General features: G+C 40.7%; 1 protein-coding gene across 3 annotated transcripts in view; it reads left to right on the plus strand.

Annotated features, from left to right (window-relative positions):
* CRACD (capping protein inhibiting regulator of actin dynamics) overlaps window positions 1–14,218 on the plus strand; it is a 192,041-nt gene that overhangs the window by 106,719 nt on the left and 71,104 nt on the right. The window lies entirely within an intron of this gene.

The following is a 14,218-nucleotide window of genomic DNA, read 5'->3' on the forward strand; positions in this document are numbered from 1 at the left end:
CTTAGAGTGCCTGATCCGTTTAACCAGGGTACGCATATGGAGAGCAAATAGGGGGATCTTGCTGAACACTGCTGTTTATTCATAAAACAATCTTAGCTGCCATAGTTGCACAGGCCAGGATTTATTTTAGAAAAAATAAAATGGACAATGCATTTTAGCACTCAAGTATGTCTTTTTCAGGTCTGCCCTAAAAGCACAATCTGACGTCCTGACAGGTCTGGTACATGCTGTATTTGCATATATCGGGCCTGACGGGATGTCAGATTGTGTTTTTATGTTGGACCTGAAGAAGGTGTACATGAGCGCAACCAAAACGCGTTGTCCATTTTATTTCTTCTAAAATAAATCCTGGCCTGTGCGACCACAGCACTCAGCAAGGACCAAACAACAGCGTTCAGCAAGAGCCCCCTTTTTGCTTTCTGTTCCATTTAGCTAATAAAGTAAGCATTGACACTTTGCTTTGCTTATCCTTTTATCAATACATTGTGCCCTGAACAAAGATATTGCAGCTCTCCTCAGTGTACCATACCTCTTTGTTATAAATCTCAAGCCACAACTGGTTTTCTGCTGGCTACACTGGGATGCAGCATCTAAGGGAGTCCTCCCTAGACCCTGCAAGAGGGTGTGTACTCTCCTCGAGCATAATTCATTCTACTTTTTGCAAGCAGACTTTCCACATAATATAACATAGGTCATAGAGTCCATCAAGTTCAACCTATATCCCTAATGAGTCCCTACTGAGTTGATCCAGAGGAAAAACTCATACTCGAGGTAAAAATTCCTTCCCAACTCCAAATATGTCCCTATAAATCTAGAATCCATAACCTGTAATGTTATTACTCTCCAAAAATGCATCCAGACCCCTTTTAACATTTTTTACAGAGTCCACCATGACCACCTCCTCAGGCAGAGAATTCAATAGTCTCACTGCTCTTAAAGTAAAGAACCCCTGTCTGTGCTGGTGTAGAAACCTTCTTTCCTCAAGATGTAGAGGATGCCCCCTTGTTATAAATACAGTCCTGTGTATGAATAGATCATGGGAGAGATCTCTGTACGGTCCTCTGATATATTTATACATAGTTATTAGGTTGCCCCTAAGCCTTCTTTTTTCTAAACTAAATTTCCCCAATTCTGATAATCTTTCTGGGTACTGTAGTCCTCCCGTTCCCTGTATTACCCTGGTTGACCGTCTTTGAACCCTCTCCAGCTCCACTATATCTTTCTTGTACACTGGTGCCCAGTACTGTACACAGTATTCTATGTGTGGTCTGACTAGTGATTTATACAGCGGTATAATTATTTCCTCGTCGTGGGCATCTATGCCCCTATTGATGCACCCCATGATTTTATTTGCCTTGGCTGCAGCTGCCCTACACTGGTCATTACAGCTAAATTTACTGTTAAATAAGTCTCCTAAGTCCTTTTCCATGTCAGGCATCCCAAGTGTTCTTCCATTTATTACATAATCCCAGCCCGGATTTTTCTTCCCCATGTACATTACCTTACATTTATCACCTCCAACCTATCCAGATCCATTTGTAACAGTTCCCTGTCCTCTATTGTGTTTACTGCTTTACAGAGTTTAATATCATCTGCGAAGAGTGCTACTTTGCTATTCAACCCCTCTAGAAGGTCATTAATGAATATATTAAATAGAACAGGACCCAAGACGGACCCCTGTGGTACCCCACTAGTAACAGTCACCCAATCAGAATAAGTATCATTAATAACCACTCTCTGTTTCCTATCACAAAGCCAGTTACTTACCCACTTAAACACATTCTCCTCCAGCCCAATCCTTCTCATTTTATGCACCAACATTTTATGTAACACCGTATCGAATGCTTTGGAAAAATCCAGATATACGACATCCAGCGATTGCCCCTGGTCCAGTCTGGAGCTCACTTCCTCATAAAAGCTGATCAGGTTAGTTTGACAGGACCGACTCCTCATAAAGCCATGCTGATATGGGGTCATACATTTATTTTTATGAAGATACTCCAAAATATCATGCCTTAGAAAACCCTCAAACAATTTACATACAACTGAGGTTAAACTAACAGGTCTATAATTCCCAGGGTCACCTTTTGACCCCTTTTTAAATATTGGCTCCACATTTGCCATGCGTCAGTCCTGGGGAACAGTCCCTGTCACTATAGAGTCCCTGAATATTAAAAATAGCGGTCTGTCTATTACATTACTTAATTCCTTTAAAACACAGGGGTGAATGCCATCTGGACCTGGCGATTTGTCTATTTTGATTTTTTGTAGGCGGCACTGTACTTCTTCCTGGGTTATACAGGTGACCTGTACTGGGGAGTTTACCTTATCTCGCTGTATTTCACCTGGCATTTCATTTTCCTTGGTGAATACAGTGGAGAAGAATTTGTTTAATATATTTGCTTTTCCTGATCCTTGTCACGATTCGGCTGGCTGGAGGTGGATCCTCTGTGCCAGAGAGGGATTGGCGTGGACCGTGTCGGTGGACCGGTTCTAAGTTGCTACTGGTATTCACCAGAGCCCGCCGCAAAGCGGGATGGTCTTGCAGCGGCGGTAGCAACCAGGTCGTATCCACCGGCAACGGCTCAACCTCTCTGACTGCTGAGATAAGCGCTGTACAAGGGAGTAGACAAGAGCAAGGTCGGACGTAGCAGAAGGTCAGGGCAGGCAGCAAGGATCGTAGTCAGGGGCAACGGCAGGAGGTCTGGAACACAGGCTAGGAACACACAAGGAAACGCTTTCACTGGCACAATGGCAACAAGATCTGGCAAGAGAGTGCAGGGGAAGTGAGGTATAAGTAGGGAAGTGCACAGGTGACGGTACTGATTAAAACCTCATGCGCCAATCAGTGGCGCACCGGCCCTTTAAATCGCAAAGACCCGGCGCGCGCGCGCCCTAGGGAGCGGGGCCGCGCGCGCCGGGACAGCACAGACAGGGAACGGGTCTGGTAAGCGAGTCGGGATGCGCATCGCGAACGGGCGCGTCCCGCATCGCGAATCGCATCCCGGCTGGGAACATTATCGCAGCGCACCCGGTCGCAGGTCTGACCGGGGCGCTGCAAATAGGAGAACGCTGTGAGCGCTCCGGGGAGGAGCGGGGACCCGGAGCGCTCGGCGTAACAATCCCGTTTATAATTTCTTCTTTATCGTTTTTTAATGGGCCAACACTTTCATTTTTTATAACCTTTTTGCCTTTTTTATAGTTAAAGAACATTTTGGGGTTAGTTTTACTGTATTTGGCAATGAGTCTTTCTGTCTCTATTTTTGCAGCTTTTAGCTGTTTAACAGATTTTAAATTTTTCTCTATAGCTTTTAATGCTTCTTCACTGCCATCCTGTTTTAGTAGTTGAAATGCTTTATTTTTTTTGTCATTTATTGTCCCCTTAACATTTTATCCATCCATACTGGTTTTCTTTTATTCCTGACCCTTTTATTCCCATAAGGTATATACCTCTTACAGTGAGAATTTAAGATATTTTTAAAAGTCTCCCATTTAGTGTCAGTATTCTTGTTTTTGAGCACATTATCCCCTTTTATATTGTTAAGGGCTTCTCTGAGTTGATCCAACTTTGCCTTCCTAAAGTTCATTGTTTTTTTGGCCCCTCCAGAGATCCCCTTATTGAAGAACAAGTTATAATGTATTATATTATGGTCACTATTTCCTAGGTATCCTTCTACTTGCACATTAGTTACTCTGTCAGGTCTGTTAAGTCCAGTAGGGCGCCCCCTCTGGCCGTGCCCTGCACCATTTGGGACAGATAATTGTCTTTCGCAATAGTCAGAAACCTGTTTCCTTTATGAGATTCACAGGTCTCAGTCTCCCAGTTTATATCAGGATAGTTAAAGTCCCCCATTATTATCACCTAGTTCTGATTTGCTGCCTTGTTTATTTGCCTCAGTAATTGATCTTCTGGCTCTTCCATTATGTTTGATGGCTTATAGCAAACCCCTACCAGAATTTTTTTTATTTTTATCTCCATATATTTCTACCCATAATGACTCCACATTATCGTTTCCGTCCCGTATATCCTCCCCCAGTGCGGCCTTCAGACTCGATTTCACATAAAGACAAACTCCTCCCCCTTTCCATTTTGTCCGATCCTTCCTGAATAGACTATAACCCTGTATGTTGACCACCAAGTCACAGCTATTGTCCAATCAAGTCTCTGTTATACACACTATGACATAATTCTCCTCAGACATTATTAACTCCTGTTCGTCAGTTTTATTGGACAGACTTCTGGCATTAGTCAACATGCAATTCAAAGGTGTTTTTTCTTCCAATGAGGCCTATCCCTATTAACTATTCTAACCCCTCCCTCCGCTCCACCCCCAGGTACATTAATAAGTCCCACCTCTTTATGTACACTATCTTCCCCCCTCTATGTTGTAGGTCCCCTCCTCCCCAGTCCCTAGTTTAAACACTCCTCCACCCTTCTAGCCATCTTCTACCCAAGCACAGCTGCACCCTCCCCATTGAGGTGCAGCCCGTCCATACGGTAGAGCCGGTATCCGACAGCAAAGTCTGCCCAGTTCTCCATGAACCCAAACCCCTCCTTCCTACACCAGCTTATGAGCCACTTGTTTACCTCCCTTATCTCCCGCTGCCTCTCTGGTGTGGCTCATGGTACAGGTAATATTTCAGAAAATATTACCTTGGAGGTCCTTGCCTTAAGCTTGCGGCCTAAGTCCCTGAAATCATTTTTAAGGACACTCCACCTACCTCTTACTTTGTCATTGGTGCCAATATGTACAATGACTGCTGGGTCCTCTCCAGCCCCACCCAGCAACTTGTCAACCTGATCCGTGATGTGCCGAACTTGAGCGCCAGGCAGACAACACACTGTTCGGCGATCCCGGTCTTTGTGACAGATCGCCCTGTCTGTCCTCCTAATAATTGAATCCCCCACTACCAGTACCTGTCTGGCCAGCCCTGCACTCCTCCCTCCCTCCTTACTGGAGCAGACACTTCCCTGGCGGTCAGAGGCAGAGCTGCAGTACTGCTAGCTTTGAAATGGCATCCCCCTCATCTGCCAACTGGGCAAACTTGTTGGGGTGTGCCAGATCAGGACTAGCCTCCCTGACACTTTTCCCTCTACCCTGTTTTCTAACTGTAACTCATCTAGATGCCTGACCTGCACGTCTGTCCCACTATCCTCCCCCACCTCTACCCCATAGAGTACTTGCTCAGTGAGCAGGAGACTCCTCTCCAAGTTGTCAGTGCATCTCAGTGTTGCCAGTTGCTCCTCTAGATCCAGGATCTGGGCTTCCAAATGAACAACTCGCACACATCTCACACAACTATATGCACCCTCAAACAGCTGTTCAAGGATTGCATACATCGTGCAAGATGTACACTGGACTGCCTTTTCCAACATGGAGGACATACTAGATATAGGGGATTGCAAAAATTTACAGTAAAAAAAAACAACAATCAAATATTTCAATTAAACTCCCTGAATTTAAAGTCCCTTAATTTTAAGTCCCTCTCGCTTTTATACTTACACTCACTTGTATACTTCACACAATGGCTGTCAGTGGATCTCAAGTGGTGCAGGAGACTTCGTGGTTCTCCAAACTTACCAAGGTATGGCTCTCTGGAGGTGGTGCATATGTTTAACTGTTTTGTAAGGAAGAAAAGAAAGGAACTACATGTGGCCATGCTCTTATATTATGAATACTCTTATATTATTAATATTCCTATATTCAAAATATATTAAATGGGTATTCCAGGCAAAACCTTTTTTTATCTATATCAACTGGCTCCGGAAAGTTAAACAGATTTGTAAATTACTTCTATTGAAAATTCTTAATACTTCCAATAGTTATTAGCTTCTGAAGTTTTCTGTCTAACTGCTCAATGATGATGTCACATCCCGGGAGCTGTGCATGATGGGACAATATCCCCATAGGAACTGCACAGCTCCCGGGACATGAGTCATCAGAGAGCAGTCAGACAGAAAACAACAACTCAACTTCAGAAGCTAATAACTATTGGAAGGATTAAGATTTTTTAATAGAAGTAATTTACAAATCTGTTTAACTTTCCGGAGCCAGTTGATATATAAAAAAAAGTTTTGGCCTGGAATACCCCTTTAAATATGGAAAATATTTTTAAAAAATTACTTAATAAAAAAAAAGCATTATCTGGATTTTAATTGGAGCCCATTCTTACAAAACTTGTATTGATGCAATCTTAACCTCTTAACCCCTTAACAATCACGGATGTAAATGTACGGCCTGATTTGGCGGTACTTCGTGCACCAGGACCTACATTTACATCCTGGGTATGACCGCGAGCATCGGAGCGGTGCTCTCGTCATACACAGCAGGTTTCGGCTGCTATCAGCAGCCGGGGACTTTCCGGTAATGGCCGACATCCGCAATCGCGCGGATATCCGCCATTAACCCCTCAGATGCCATGATCAGTTCAGATGATCGGATCGCAGAAGATAGATAGCCAGTAATACTGATCAGTGCTATGTCCTATGCATAGCACTGAACAGTATTAGCAATCAAAATTATTGCTATAGATAGTCCCCTATGGGGACATAAAAAGTGTTAAAAAAAAGTAGAAAAATGTAAAAAATTTAAAGTTTAAAAAAAAGTTAAAAGTCCCTTCCCCCCAATAAAAATGAAAATTGTCAGTTTTTCCCTTTTCACAAACATATTTGATATCGCCGGGTGCGTAAATGTCTGAACTATCAAAATATAATGTTAATTATCCCGCACGGTGAACAGCGTAAACATAAAAAATAAAAAAAAGTTCAAATATGCTGCTTTTTTGTCAAATTTTATTCCCACCAAAAATTAATTAAAAGTTTTATATATGCAAATGTGGTATCGATAAAAAGTACAGATGATGGCGCAAAAAGTGAGCCCTCATACCACCCTATATATGGAAAATTGAAAAAGTTATAGGTGGTCAAAATAGGGCGATTTTAGATTACTGATTTTGTACAAAAAGTTTGTTTTTTTCAAGCGGTACAAAAATATTTAAGTATCTAGCCATGGGTATCATTTTAATCGTATTGACCAACAGAATAAAGAACACATGTCATTTTTATTGTAAAGTGTTCAGTGTGAAAATGAAATGTGCAAAATTGTGGTTTTCTTTTAAATTTCCTCCTTAAAAAAATATTTTTTGGGGTTTGCCTTACATTTTATGGTAAATTTAGAGGTTTCATTACAGAGTACAATTTGTCACGCAAAAAACAAATATGGGTCTGTAGATAGAAATATAAAAGAGGTATGGATTTTAGAAGGTGAGAAGGAAAAAACAAAAATGCAAAAATAAAATTGGCCTGGTCCATAAGGTCAAAATGGGCTTGGTCCTTAAGGGGTTAAGGAACTGGTCCAGTTTGGCTTTAAGGACCAGACCAATTTTATTTTTGCATTTCAGTTTTTTTCTCCTCGCCTTCTAAAAATCATAACTCTTTTTTATATTTCCATCCACAGACCCATATGAGGGCTTTTTTTTTTGCATCCCCAATTGTACTTTGCAATGACATCACTTCTTTTACCATAAAATGTACGGCGCAACCAAACAAATATTATTTATGTGGGAAAATTGAAAAGAAAACCGCAATTTAGCAAATTTTGGAAGGTTTTGTTTTCACACTGTACACTTTACGGTGTACACTTTATGTTTTCTTTATTCTGTGGGTCAATACGATTAAAATGATACCCATGTTATATGCTTTTCTATAATTGTACCGCTTTAAAAAAAATTTAGTATGTTTGAAATTGCCCTATTTTGACCACCTATAACTTTCTCATTTTTTTGTATATGGGGATATTTTTGCATCATTATCTGTAGTTTTTAGCAGTACCCCATTTGCCTAGATTTAAATTTTTATACAATTTTGTATAAAATTTTTTGGGAATAAAATGTGACAAAAAAGCAGCAATTTGTGACTTTTTAAATTTTTTATGTTTATGCCGTTCACCATATGGGATAATTAACAATATATTTTAATAGTTCCAACTTGCACGCACGCGGCAATACCAAAAATGTTTATTAATTATTATTTTTAGGCTTTTTGGGGGGTAAAATGGGAAAAACGGACGTTTTACCTTTTTATTGAGGGAGGGGATTTTTCACATTTTTTTTAACTTTTTTATTTTAAATTTTTCTAACTGAGAGTAACAACCAGATGGGGATAGTAGATGAGTGTTCTTTTTGGGAGATCTTTGTAATCTTGTATTTAGTGCAATGATCTGCATATATATATATATATATATATATATATATATATATATATATATATATATGCATTACAGTCCTACTGAAGTGAATAGAGATTTCCACAACATACACTACTCATAGGGGGGCATTTTCATTGTTACTTTGGTAAGCCAGTTATGAAGTCATATTTTTTGTTTGTTTTAGTTTTACTTATGTGCTACCTATTTATCATACTATCACATAGTCACATAATTAGTCACATAGTTAGTATGGTTGAAAAAAGACATACGTCCATCAAGTTCAACAAGGGAATTGAAGGGAAGGGTGTTAGGGGATAAGGGGAAGGGATGTAGTTTTATAATTCTGCATAAGCATTAATGTTATTTTGTTCCAGGAATGTATCAAACCCTGTTTTAAAGCTATTAATTGTTCCCGCTGTGACCAGTTCCTGAGGTAGACTGTTCCATAAATTCACAGTTCTTATGGTAAAGAAGGCATGTCACCCCTTTAGACTAAACCTTTTCTTCTCCAGACGGAGGGAGTGTCCCCTCGTCCTTTGGGGGGGTTTAACCTGGAACAGTTTTTCTCCATATTTTTTGTATGGGCCATTTATATACTTAAATACGTTTATCATATCCCCCCTTAAACGTCTCTTCTCAAGACTAAACAATTGTAACTCCTTTAATCGCTCCTAATAGCTAAGATGTTCCATGCCCCATATTAGTTTGGTTGCGCGTCTCTGCACCCTTTCCAGCTCCACAGTGTCCCTTTTATGTACAGGCGACCAAAACTGAACAGCATATTCCAGGTGAGGCCGTACCAATGCTTTATAAAGGGGGAGTATTATGTCCCTGTCCCTTGAGTCCATGCCTCTTTTGATACATGACAATATCCTGCTGGCTTTGGAAGCAGCAGCCTGACATTGCATGCTATTCTGTAGTCTGTGATCTACAAGTACACCCAGATCCTTCTCTACCAGTGACTCTGCCAGTTTAATCCCCCCTAAGACATACGATGCATGCAGGTTATTAGTACCCAGATGCATAACTTTACATTTATCCACATTGAACCTCATTTGCCAAGTGGATGCCCAGACAGAACCTTGGGGTACACCACTAATTATCGGAGACCAATCAGAGTACGAATCATTGACCACCACTCTCTGGGCACGATCCATGAGCCAGTGTTCAATCCAGTTACAAACTAAAGTTTCCAAGCCCAAAGACCTGAACTTACCTGTCAGACGTCTGTGAGGGACAGTATCAAAGCTTTGGCAAAATCCAGAAACACTATATCCACAGCCATTCCTCTGTCAAGGCTTCTACTCACATCTTCATAAAAGCAAATTAGATTGGTTTGACAACTTCTATCCTTAGTAAACCCATGCTGGCTATCACTTATAATGCAATTATCCCCTATGTATTCCTGTATGTAATCCCGTATAAGTCCTTCAAACAATTTACCCACAATGCACATTAAACTTACCGGTCTATAATTGCCTGGCGAAGACCTGGAGCCCTTCTTGAAGATTGGTACCACATTCGCCTTGCGCCAGTCCCTTGGCACAATACCAGACACCAGTGAATCTCTAAATATCATGAACAAGGGTACAGATATTACTGAACTTACCTCTCTAAGAACTCATGGGTGTAGTCCATTCGGTCCTGGAGATTTGCTTACATTTACTTTACTTAACTTACCTTGTACCATCTCTACATTAAGCCAGTTCAGTACATTACATGATGTGTTACCAGCACTGACCTGTCCAATGTCAGCTCCTTCTTCCATAATATATACAGGACTAAAGAACCCATTCAGTAGCTCCGCCTTCACTTGATCGCCCGTGACAACCTCCCCATTATCATTATTAAGGGGTCCTACATGCTCTGTCGTTGTTTTTTTTGTATTTATATAGCTAAAAAATTTTTAGGATTAGCTTTGCTTTCTTTGGCCACCTGTCTCTCATTTAGAATTTTTGCTGTTTTTATTACATTTTTACAGATTTTATTAAGCTCCTTGTACTGCTTAAATGTTATCGCTGACCCATCAGATTTGAATTTTTTGAAGGCAATTTTTTTGTTGTTTATTGCTCTTTTAACATCATTTGTCAGCCATGTAGGATTTAGTTTTAATCGTTTATATTTGTTCCCCTTTGGTATATATTTAGCTGTATAGTTATTTAGAGTTGATTTAAAGATGTCCCATTTACCTTCTGTATCAGTATTTAACAACACCTCCCCCCAGTCTATGTCCTGTAGTGCAGCTCTCAGCACAGGGAAATTTGCCTTTTTAAAGTTATATGTTTTTGCCTTCCCTGCCTGTCTTTGTTTTCTACATTTTAAGTCAATAGTAACTATATTGTGGTCGCTATTACCAAGGTTTTCCCACACAGTTACATTACCAACCAGCTCTGCGTTGTTGGAAATTATCAGATCCAACAAGGCATCACTTCTTGTTGGTTCCTCCACAAACTGGCCCATAAAATTATCCTGCAATAAATTTAGGAATTTTCTCCCCTTTGTAGTTTTAGCCAACCCCCGGCCCCAATCTATATCTGGATAGTTAAAATCTCCCATTATTACCACTGTACCTGCCCGGGCGGCCCTCTCTATTTGTTTATGCAGCCGAACTTCTATCTCTTCAGTGATATTAGGGGGTCTGTAGATTACACCAAATACTATTTTTTCAGTATTTCCCTCCTTTTGTAATTCTACCCACAGTGATTCCACCTCCTCAGAATCATCACACACTATGGCATCGTTCACACTGACTTTCATACCACTTCTTACATACAGACAGACTCCACCACCTTTTCTGTTCATTCTATCCTTGCGAAACAATGTAAACCCCTGCAGATTGACAGCCCAGTCATGCGAGGAGTCCAGCCATGTCTCAGTGACCCCAACTATATCAATATGTTTCTCCAGTATCAAGGCCTCAAGCTCCCCCATTTTATTTGCTAGGCTTCTGGCATTTGTGAACATACACTTTACATTTCCATTAAGTTTTACACATATAGTCTCACTAATGGGATTTTCTGAGTTATTGGGGTTAATGTTATTATTTAAGTTATAAGGGCTAATTGTACTATTTAAGTTATTGGCGCTAATGGGATTTTTTGAGTTATTGGGTCTAACATTATTATTTAAGTTATTGGGGCTAATGGTATTTTTTAAGTTAATGGGGCTTATTGTAGTTATTGAGTTATTGGGGCTAATGGAATTTTTTTTAATTATTGGGGTTACAATTTTTCGGGCTACATTTATTTTTACGGCTGATAAATTTGGAGCACATAAGCAAATCAAAAAAAGTTGCAGCTGAGACTTATTTTAATTTGCTCACGTAGGGAAGATTTTAACTCCATGTCAGACCTGGAGTAGACTTGCTACTTTTTTAAAGGGGTTTGCGACTTTTGCACATCATAAATACCTGACCACTGCAAACTGAAAACTTAAATTTGCTTAGGTAAGGCTGTTTGTAACTTTCTGCTTACTCACAAAAATTGCACAAAAAAGTGCTTAGGCGCATGTGAGACTTTTTGTGTGACTTTTGTAAGCAAAAAAAAGCTCTAAATACCTTGATAAATGTCACCCAATGAGCTGTGGGTCAAAAGACAAAAGGGCACATTATCTGACACATAACCGAAGGGTAAATCCTTGTAATAATCAGAACCAATACTTCATAGGAAACGCAAATACAAAATACACAAAGTTAAAACATTGCTCAATAACTAGGTTTTATAAATTCATTTGGCAATATCTAAAATGATGACACATATTTCAGTCTCTAGTTTGGGGTAAAGCCAAGAGTACAGAACAAGGAATGCCTAACACTTAAGATTCTTATTTGTTCACATAGTTAAAATAGGGAAAACATACAACATTTACAGGGAGTCCTTGCACCATCTGTCATAATAAACTCATGTATCCACCAGACTCGAGGTTCTGTAAGGATAGCTGCGATTGTCGGTAATCTGGTTATCGAAGATATTAGAGGATAACGGTTTTTATAGCATACAGAAGGCAGAAAATGGAAATCTACTTCCTCTCCCAATCAATAGACAGCCTTATGGGAAGAAGGGGGCATTTGCTGGCTGATTCATTTACATGTGTTTTGCAGTTTAAATCTGTATTATGTTCCATTTAAAATCCAATAAAGCATCAGCCGTACAATTGTCGATGTAACTGCATTTGGTTGATACTCTGTAGATGTTTCTTTATTGTTTTTTAGATTGTGTTAGATGTTGCATTATGTTCTCATATTCTCTTCCTCTATGAAGGCAGAATAGATATATATGTGTACAGTAAATACAGAGCAGTTGGACGCTTGCCAATGGAAATAACATTTTAAAAAGTAGAAATAGTTTAGTTTAAATGTAAAAGAATGAAAGACTGCTGCAAAGTAAAAGGTATAAAAGCTCTCGCTCCGCGCTGATCCCATGCAGTAAATTCTTGATATCAGTGAAGTTGTTAGTCAGAAGCTCAGAAGGTCACCATAATAGCAGCTGACTTACAGCGCGACTGCTATTATCAAGGTAAGTTGCAATAAAAAAATCCTGCTTATGAATGAAGAATATACTCATGGACCAATCACAGAGCTCCAATTTTGCTAAATGGTTACAATTGGGCTTTGTTTACACATAACAAATTGCAAATACTTGAGCAATTGCTTTGGTGGTCACTTAAAGGGGTAGTCCAGTGGTGAAAAACTTATCCCCTATCCTAAGGATAGGGGATAAGTTTGAGATCGCGGGGGGTCCGACCTCTGGGGTCCCATGCGATCTCTCTGTACGGGGGCCAGGCTCTCCGCCGAGATAGCGGGTGTCGACCCCCGCACGAGGCGGCGGCCGACACGCCCCCTCAATACATCTCAATGGCAGAGCCGGAGATTGCCGAAGGCAGCGCTTCGGCTCTGCCATAGAGTTGTATTGAGGGGGCGTGTCGGCCGCCGCTTCGTGCGGAGGTCGACACGCCCCCTTCCCGCGGGCTGTCGGGGCTCCGTACAGGAGATCGCGGGGGGCCCCAGGGGTCGGACCCCCCGCGATCTGCAACTTATCCCCTATCCTTAAGATAGGGGATAAGTTGTAAACCACTGAATCACCACTGGACTACTCCTTTAATGCTTTTAGAAGATTGTCCTTAATTTCGATAGGTTAGATAGAATTAGCATTTACCTGACTCCCTTTGCTTATTTATAAAGTAGATTTATGCAATGCTGGGGCCTCCAAAGAGAAAGATATTCCTTGTACCCAATATTAGTTCCAGGCAATGGAGGTTCTTAACCCCTTAAGGACGCAGCCCTTTTTCACCTTAAGGACTGAGCCCTTTTTTGCAATTCTGACCACCGTCGCTTAACGAATTTATAACGCGAAAACGCTTTTACCGAATATTCTGATTCTGAGATTGTTTTTTCGCGACATATTCTACTTTATTTTGGTGCTAAATTTTCGGCGTTACTTGCATCTTTTCTTGGTGAAAAATCCCAAAATTTCATGACAATTTTGAAAGTTTTGCATTTTTCTACCTTTGAAGCTCTCTACTTGTAAGGAATATGAATATTCACAATAAATTTTATTTTTATTCACAAATACAATATGTCCACTTTATGTTGGCTTCATAAAAAGGACATATTTTTACTTTTTAAAAAAAATTAGAGGGCTTCAAAGTAGAGCAGCAATTTTCCAAAATTCATGAAAATTGATAAGTCTGAAGGGACAGATGTTACAGAACTACAACTCCCAGCATGCCTGGGCAGTCCAGGCATTCTGAGAGTTGTAGTTTGGCAACATCTGGAGGGCTACCGTTTGGGCACCACTGTAACAGTGGTCACCAAACTGTGACCCTCCAGATGTGTCAAAACTACAACTCCCAGCATGCCCAGATTCCCTACCTGAGCCGTGATCTCCGGTGGATGTCTGCGATGATCGCCGGGCCCCACGCCTCTAGTCCTCAGGTAAAGGCCTCCATCTTCTCCCCCCATTCTGCCTGACATCCAGGGGTGGGCAGAACGGGGGTTTCCATGGCAACCCCCG

The sequence above is a fragment of the Hyla sarda genome, chromosome 1, assembly GCF_029499605.1.
Source record: "Hyla sarda isolate aHylSar1 chromosome 1, aHylSar1.hap1, whole genome shotgun sequence".
NCBI classification, from domain to species: domain Eukaryota; kingdom Metazoa; phylum Chordata; class Amphibia; order Anura; family Hylidae; genus Hyla; species Hyla sarda.